At 35.1% G+C, this 6,668-nt stretch overlaps 1 non-coding gene across 1 annotated transcript; it reads left to right on the top strand.

Moving 5' to 3' along the window:
- Positions 1-298: 298 nt before the first annotated feature.
- On the top strand, positions 299-372 carry TRNAN-AUU (transfer RNA asparagine (anticodon AUU)). Its single transcript has one exon. It is a non-coding gene; the product is annotated as a tRNA-Asn (tRNA).
- The last annotated feature ends 6,296 nt before the right edge of the window (positions 373-6,668 follow it).

Below are 6,668 nucleotides of genomic sequence, written 5' to 3'. Positions count from 1 at the left end.
CAGTTTTGGATTACTTTCATTAACAAAAAAAATGCATATAGCAAAGGATAGTTTCAATCTGCCTATCTCTGGGTTATGAGCCCAGCATGCTTCCATTGCAGTACTCTGCTGCACATGTAAGTGCAAGAGATCCTGAAGCACTCACTCATCATGGGAAAGTACCAATGTGTTTCTTTGTTGGTTGATGGAAGAAACATCTTACAAAAACTCTCCAGATTATTGACTTTTTAAAGTTTTTCTAGGAAACGTTCTAGATGAATGCTTATTATCCTTTGTCAGTATGTACTTTTTGCAAAGTGTCTCTGTGGCGCAATCGGTTAGTGTGTTTGGCTATTAACCAAAAGGTTGGTGGTTCAATCCCACCCAGGGATGTAATTGACCTTGTGATCGGATTTTGGTGATATTTAAGTAGACAAGTCAAAATTTCAAACCCCCTCTTATTGTGTAGGGTACCTAGCCTTCTCTGATGTAATCAGAGTTAGATTTGATTCAGTGATTTTATAAAAACAGCTAGGAAGCACAATTTAGCAGTGGGTTGCAGAGAAAAAGAAATATGCTGGCAAAAAAATCCAATTGAGTGATTAAACAGCTCTTCATTTCTGGCTTTATTTTTATGCTAACAAATTTGTTCTCTGAAAAGTGTCCACAAAGCCAAGTCTCTGATTAACACCTTTGTAGGGATGGTTTTTCACATATTACTAAATTAAACTTGCTTCATTGGAAAGGCAGCAAGATGCATCCTCATTTCAATGTCTACTGAAATAATACAAGTTGACACCAGGAAACATTAACGCCACTGCATCCTTGCTGCTTTCTCATGTGGAAGTCTGTTTAATGTGAAAACAAGGTGATATCTAATTAGCACACAAGTAAGGAATTAAGAAAATCTTTATTTAAGGGTGAAGATGTTTCTCACAAAATCGTTGCCCCAATGCATCATTGAAATTCAAGCTGGAAAGATGATTTTAATATATCACTTGTACATTTTGTATTGCTCTTCTGGTGACAATGTAGTTTGTTTTTGTCAATTACCATTTTAATAATAGGGTAAAGAAAATTAAGTGGATTTTTGAAAGAAAACAATACTGTCAATATACTATTAAAACAAATTAAAATGGTAAAAGTTATTGTACTTTAAGTAAAAATAAAAGAGGCAAAATATCAATCCCAGTTTTGGATTACTTTAATTAACAAAAAAAAATGCATATAGCAGAGGATAGTTTCAATCTGCCTACCTCTGAGTTATGGGCCCAGCATGCTTCCATTGCTGTACTCTGCTGCACATGTAAGTGCAAGAGATCCTGAAGCACTCACTCATCATGGGAAAGTACCAATGTGTTTCTTCGTTGGTTGATGGAAGAAACATCTTACAAAAACTCTCCAGATTATTGACTTTTTAAAGTTTTTCTAGGAAACGTTTTAGATGAATGCTTATTAGCCTTTGTCATTATTTATTTCTGCAAAGTGTCTCTGTGGCGCAATCAGTTAGTGTGTACGGCTACTAACCAAAAGGTTGGTGGTTCAATCACACCCAGGGACGTAATTGACCTTGTGATCAGATTTTGGTGATCTTTAAGTAGACAAATCAAAATTTCAAACCCCCTGTTATGGTGTAGGGTACCTGGCCTTCTCTGATGTAATCAGAGTTAGATTTGATTCAGTGATTTTATAAAAACAGCTAGGAAGCACAATTTAGCAGTGGGTTGCAGAGAAAAAGAAATATGCTGGCAAAAAAATTCAATTGAGTGATTAAACAGCTTTTCATTTTCTGGCTTTATTTTTATGCTAACAAATTTGTTCTCTGAAAAGTGTCCACAAAGCCAAGTCTCTGATTAACACCTTTGTAGGGATGGTTTTTCACCTATTACTAAATTAAACTTGCTTCATTGGAAAGGCAGCAAGATGCATCCTCATTTCAATGTCTACTGAAATAATACAGGTTGACACCAGGAAACATTAACGCCACTGCATCCTTGCTGCTTTCTCATGTGGAAGTCTGTTTAATGTGAAAACAAGGTGATATCTAATTAGCACACAGGTAAGGAATTAAGAAAATCTTTATTTAAGGGTGAAGATGTTTCTCACAAAATCGTTGCCCCAATGCATCATTGAAATTCAAGCTGGAAAGATGATTTTAATATATCACTTGTACATTTTGTATTGCTCTTCTGGTGACAATGTAGTTTGTTTTTGTCAATTACCATTTTAATAATAGGGTAAAGAAAATTAAGTGGATTTTTGAAAGAAAACAATACTGTCAATATACTATTAAAACAAATTAAAATGGTAAAAGTTATTGTACTTTAAGTAAAAATAAAAGAGCAAAAATATCAATCCCAGTTTTGGATTACTTTAATTAACAAAAAAAATGCATATAGCAGAGGATAGTTTCAATCTGCCTACCTCTGGGTTATGGGCCCAGCATGCTTCCATTGCAGTACTCTGCTGCACATGTAAGCGCAAGAGATCCTGAAGCACTCACTCATCATGGGAAAGTACCAATGTGTTTCTTCATTGGTTGATGGAAGAAACATCTTACAAAAACTCTCCAGATTATTGACTTTTTAAAGTTTTTCTAGGAAACGTTCTTGATGAATGCATATTAGCCTTTGTCAGTATGTACTTTTTGCAAAGTGTCTCTGTGGCGCAATCAGTTAGTATGTACGGCTATTAACCAAAAGGTTGGTGGTTCAATCCCACCCAGGGACCTAATTGACCTTGTTATCAGATTTTGGTGATCTTTAAGTAGACAAGTCAAAATTTCAAACCCCCTGTTATGGTGTAGGGTACCTGGCCTTCTCTGATGTAATCAGAGTTAGATTTGATTCAGTGATTTTATAAAAACAGCTAGGAAGCACAATTTAGCAGAGGGTTGCAGAGAAAACAAATATGCTGGCAGAAAAATCCAATTGAGTGATTAAACAGCTCTTTATTTTCTGGCTTTATTTTTATGCTAACAAATTTGTTCTCTGAAAAGTGTCCACAAAGCCAAGTCTCTGATTAACACCTTTGTAAGGATGGTTTTTCACCTATTACTAAATTAAACTTGCTTCATTGGAAAGGCAGCAAGATGCATCCTCATTTCAATGTCTACTGAAATAATACAGGTTGACACCAGGAAACATTAACGCCACTGCATCCTTGCTGCTTTCTCATGTGGAAGTCTGTTTAATGTGAAAACAAGGTGATATCTAATTAGCACACAGGTAAGGAATTAAGAAAATCTTTATTTAAGGGTGAAGATGTTTCTCACAAAATCGTTGCCCCAATGCATCATTGAAATTCAAGCTGGAAAGATGATTTTAATATATCACTTGTACATTTTGTATTGCTCTTCTGGTGACAATGTAGTTTGTTTTTGTCAATTACCATTTTAATAATAGGGTAAAGAAAATTAAGTGGATTTTTGAAAGAAAACAATACTGTCAATATACTATTAAAACAAATTAAAATGGTAAAAGTTATTGTACTTTAAGTAAAAATAAAAGAGGCAAAATATCAATCCCAGTTTTGGATTACTTTAATTAACAAAAAAAATGCATATAGCAGAGGATAGTTTCAATCTGCCTACCTCTGGGTTATGGGCCCAGCATGCTTCCATTGCTGTACTCTGCTGCACATGTAAGTGCAAGAGATCCTGAAGCACTCACTCATCATGGGAAAGTACCAATGTGTTTCTTCGTTGGTTGATGGAAGAAACATCTTACAAAAACTCTCCAGATTATTGACTTTTTAAAGTTTTTCTAGGAAACGTTTTAGATGAATGCTTATTAGCCTTTGTCATTATTTACTTCTGCAAAGTGTCTCTGTGGCGCAATCAGTTAGTGTGTACGGCTACTAACCAAAAGGTTGGTGGTTCAATCACACCCAGGGACGTAATTGACCTTGTGATCAGATTTTGGTGATCTTTAAGTAGACAAGTCAAAACTTCAAACCCCCTGTTATGGTGTAGGGTACCTGGCCTTCTCTGATGTAATCAGAGTTAGATTTGATTCAGTGATTTTATAAAAACAGCTAGGAAGCACAATTTAGCAGTGGGTTGCAGAGAAAAAGAAATATGCTGGCAAAAAAATTCAATTGAGTGATTAAACAGCTCTTCATTTTCTGGCTTTATTTTTATGCTAACAAATTTGTTCTCTGAAAAGTGTCCACAAAGCCAAGTCTCTGATTAACACCTTTGTAGGGATGGTTTTTCACCTATTACTAAATTAAACTTGCTTCATTGGAAAGGCAGCAAGATGCATCCTCATTTCAATGTCTACTGAAATAATACAGGTTGACACCAGGAAACATTAACGCCACTGCATCCTTGCTGCTTTCTCATGTGGAAGTCTGTTTAATGTGAAAACAAGGTGATATCTAATTAGCACACAGGTAAGGAATTAAGAAAATCTTTATTTAAGGGTGAAGATGTTTCTCACAAAATCGTTGCCCCAATGCATCATTGAAATTCAAGCTGGAAAGATGATTTTAATATATCACTTGTACATTTTGTATTGCTCTTCTGGTGACAATGTAGTTTGTTTTTGTCAATTACCATTTTAATAATAGGGTAAAGAAAATTAAGTGGATTTTTGAAAGAAAACAATACTGTCAATATACTATTAAAACAAATTAAAATGGTAAAAGTTATTGTACTTTAAGTAAAAATAAAAGAGCAAAAATATCAATCCCAGTTTTGGATTACTTTCATTAACAAAAAAAATGCATATAGCAAAGGATAGTTTCAATCTGCCTATCTCTGGGTTATGGGCCCAGCATGCTTCCATTGCAGTACTCTGCTGCACATGTAAGTGCAAGAGATCCTGAAGCACTCACTCATCATGGGAAAGTACCAATGTGTTTCTTTGTTGGTTGATGGAAGAAACATCTTACAAAAACTCTCCAGATTATTGACTTTTTAAAGTTTTTCTAGGAAACGTTCTAGATGAATGCTTATTATCCGTTGTCAGTATGTACTTTTTGCAAAGTGTCTCTGTGGCGCAATCGGTTAGTGTGTTCGGCTATTAACCAAAAGGTTGGTGGTTCAATCCCACCCAGGGATGTAATTGACCTTGTGATCGGATTTTGGTGATATTTAAGTAGACAAGTCAAAATTTCAAACCCCCTCTTATTGTGTAGGGTACCTAGCCTTCTCTGATGTAATCAGAGTTAGATTTGATTCAGTGATTTTATAAAAACAGCTAGGAAGCACAATTTAGCAGTGGGTTGCAGAGAAAAAGAAATATGCTGGCAAAAAAATCCAATTGAGTGATTAAACAGCTCTTCATTTCTGGCTTTATTTTTATGCTAACAAATTTGTTCTCTGAAAAGTGTCCACAAAGCCAAGTCTCTGATTAACACCTTTGTAGGGATGGTTTTTCACATATTACTAAATTAAACTTGCTTCATTGGAAAGGCAGCAAGATGCATCCTCATTTCAATGTCTACTGAAATAATACAAGTTGACACCAGGAAACATTAACGCCACTGCATCCTTGCTGCTTTCTCATGTGGAAGTCTGTTTAATGTGAAAACAAGGTGATATCTAATTAGCACACAAGTAAGGAATTAAGAAAATCTTTATTTAAGGGTGAAGATGTTTCTCACAAAATCGTTGCCCCAATGCATCATTGAAATTCAAGCTGGAAAGATGATTTTAATATATCACTTGTACATTTTGTATTGCTCTTCTGGTGACAATGTAGTTTGTTTTTGTCAATTACCATTTTAATAATAGGGTAAAGAAAATTAAGTGGATTTTTGAAAGAAAACAATACTGTCAATATACTATTAAAACAAATTAAAATGGTAAAAGTTATTGTACTTTAAGTAAAAATAAAAGAGGCAAAATATCAATCCCAGTTTTGGATTACTTTAATTAACAAAAAAAAATGCATATAGCAGAGGATAGTTTCAATCTGCCTACCTCTGAGTTATGGGCCCAGCATGCTTCCATTGCTGTACTCTGCTGCACATGTAAGTGCAAGAGATCCTGAAGCACTCACTCATCATGGGAAAGTACCAATGTGTCTCTTCGTTGGTTGATGGAAGAAACATCTTACAAAAACTCTCCAGATTATTGACTTTTTAAAGTTTTTCTAGGAAACGTTTTAGATGAATGCTTATTAGCCTTTGTCAGTATTTACTTCTGCAAAGTGTCTCTGTGGCGCAATCAGTTAGTGTGTACGGCTACTAACCAAAAGGTTGGTGGTTCAATCACACCCAGGGACGTAATTGACCTTGTGATCAGATTTTGGTGATCTTTAAGTAGACAAATCAAAATTTCAAACCCCCTGTTATGGTGTAGGGTACCTGGCCTTCTCTGATGTAATCAGAGTTAGATTTGATTCAGTGATTTTATAAAAACAGCTAGGAAGCACAATTTAGCAGTGGGTTGCAGAGAAAAAGAAATATGCTGGCAAAAAAATTCAATTGAGTGATTAAACAGCTCTTCATTTTCTGGCTTTATTTTTATGCTAACAAATTTGTTCTCTGAAAAGTGTCCACAAAGCCAAGTCTCTGATTAACACCTTTGTATTGATGGTTTTTCACCTATTACTAAATTAAACTTGCTTCATTGGAAAGGCAGCAAGATGCATCCTCATTTCAATGTCTACTGAAATAATACAGGTTGACACCAGGAAACATTAATGCCACTGCATCCTTGCTGCTTTCTCATGTGGAAG

This window comes from Pseudophryne corroboree, unplaced genomic scaffold, assembly GCF_028390025.1.
Source record: "Pseudophryne corroboree isolate aPseCor3 unplaced genomic scaffold, aPseCor3.hap2 scaffold_522, whole genome shotgun sequence".
In the NCBI taxonomy this organism is placed as follows: domain Eukaryota; kingdom Metazoa; phylum Chordata; class Amphibia; order Anura; family Myobatrachidae; genus Pseudophryne; species Pseudophryne corroboree.
This window is presented reverse-complemented; position numbering and strand designations above follow the sequence as displayed.